This window comes from Neodiprion fabricii, chromosome 2 (genome assembly GCF_021155785.1).
Source record: "Neodiprion fabricii isolate iyNeoFabr1 chromosome 2, iyNeoFabr1.1, whole genome shotgun sequence".
In the NCBI taxonomy this organism is placed as follows: domain Eukaryota; kingdom Metazoa; phylum Arthropoda; class Insecta; order Hymenoptera; family Diprionidae; genus Neodiprion; species Neodiprion fabricii.
This window is the reverse complement of record NC_060240.1, coordinates 38923863-38926274: the sequence shown is the minus strand read 5'-3', so window position 1 is coordinate 38926274 and position 2412 is coordinate 38923863.

Here is a 2412-nt window from a genome sequence, read left to right as displayed (position 1 = left end):
AAAAATTACCATCAATTTCACAAAAGACTAAACGATGTTCTAGCTTCCTATGACTGGGAGGAAGTTAAATTTGGTCCAGCATCGGGATGAGAAAGTTTCGGATGATCAGCGAAGCATATATACAACGGGTTTCTTCGTTCAGGATATCCCGTAACGATCTCGGTCTCCTGCACTAGGCCTTGGAGATTATAATAATCTCATTTTACGCAGCACTTTCCACCACTTGGCTAATTTGAGTGGGGAAACTTCAGGGTGCAGGATCGTAACTACGGTGAAGTGACTCCGCGGTGTTGCTAGAGTCTGAGTCAAGTAAGCTACCGCTTACGTCACTCGGTTTAATCTCGCCTAAGCTTGAAATTCGCTCTGTAACTTCATTGTAATCTGAGATCCGAATAGCGCGGGCACTTTCCGAATCCGAGAATTTCTTCTTTGCTATTATTTCACCCATACACATACGTATAACCGATTCTGCACGAGTCACAGAGTGGAATCATATTAAATTGTACGTGAGTTTATCGAACTCGGTACCTACAACGGAGGCCAAGATATCTGCAGCGAGCAATCAATTAATCTTAACGCTCGTATAAGGGATGAATTGTTCGTCTGGCGTTGCAGTCGAGATGTGAAAACGGCGTCACTCGGCGTCTTTGTCCCCTGAAGCTCGGACTCAGCCGACGAGGGCCCTCATAATAATTTGAAGAAACTCAAACAAAAGATCGGTAAATAATGGAAGACGCGGATATCAAAGGCCGGAGACTTACGAGTTTAATTCACTAATTGAAGGAGGCGGGGAGGGCGACCGGGGATAATAACTCCGGGTACCGACAGCACGGTATGGCGCAAAGTTGCGAATACTTTCAATTCACTCGAGGCCAAAGAAGTTTTTAGAGACAAAGCTCCGCCGCTTCGCTCTTCTCAGCAGCCCGGCATCTCGCGTTGTTGAGGCGAAAGTGCATCGTGCGCCTTTATAAACAACCCGTCTGTACACATCAGACGGCTAACGCCTATTATCGTCATCGCGCCGCTCACAAAGGATTTTAACCTACCCGCGACGAAAGTGGACATGGTCCTCCGCGAGGCGCAGCGCCGCGGAAATGGAGTATTTATCCCCAACCCGAGGGGGATGAAAGCGCGATTCAAACGGCGGTCCTACTCGAAGGAAGAAAATTCCCGATCCGCTGCAGCGCCCGCGCCCTGCAAGCCGCGGGAAGTACTTTTAGTCGGCGGAGATCACTCATTCTTTGGCGTGCCTCGAGCACCGCCGACTCGCTATCGCGAAACTTTTAGAATTTCAAATCGCACTCGGTGACGAGACTTTCCTGTTTTTCCTCACCCGGCACGCTGGTCGGAGGTAAAGTATTCCAGGAACGGCGGCGGGGCGAGAGGGAGCTTCGATCTGGATCCCGGCAAAGGGAGAAACGGAGGAAAGGCATCTTACGGTCCATTGAGTCGACAGAATGACACAAGTCCGGGACACACATCCCCGAGCTTGCCGTACGGGCCATTCATTCCCGCGCGACGTACGATGATCTACGATAAAGTCCCGAGTTTTAGGTTTCTTATCCCACCCCATTTCTAACAGCATCTCGGTGCTGGACTCTGATTCATTGTCTTCGTTTCAATAGTTTAGAATTTTCTACTTGCTTCGTACAGCTGCCGTTATCAGAAATCAGCTAACAGAATCGTATCGTTCATGTTTGTTCGTTAAATAAGAGTAGCTTTTTCGAAGGCTGCTCGTCGGACGAGTCACCTGCCACACATCAAGCCTGCAGAGGTGTGAATTGTACGGTAAACGTCGAGTCGTGAAGCTTGAGGCAAGTTTAACCCAGCGTGGCTGGTGGCAAGAGTACAGCGAGATGATATGTGTCAGGTCCATAATGTGCCCGACTCAGAGCTAAGCAAATGCTACTTCCGCTTATGCATAATTGTGCGACGCGGAGGCACAGGCGTTGTGACGCATGATCTCTGTGCCCCGATCCTCGAACAGACAAACGTACACTCGTGACGAAATTGTGTAATAATCGTAGACACGTCGGGAGGATCACTTACGACGGCTTTTGTCACCGGCGCGATTCAACGCCGATCGACAATTTTGAGAAACGTCTGAGAAACTTCCCGTCAATGATAGGCGAATAATTTGGAATTACGAATGGAGAAACTATGGGGAAATTTCTGAGTCGTTTACCGGAATCGCCGTAAGATCGATGCCGAAGCGTTGAATGCGAGCGATGAAAATGCGAACGCGGTAATTATTTTCGATGGATTGAATGAAGGGTGAGTGGAGAGAGAAAGAGGAAGAGGAGGGAAGGAGAAAACAGGAATGGAGATTAACAGGTGTACTTGCTGTTTAGAGGCAGCAAAGTCGTAATCATCTGCAGATGAAAGAGCTGCCAGCCGAGTCGAGCGGAAAGG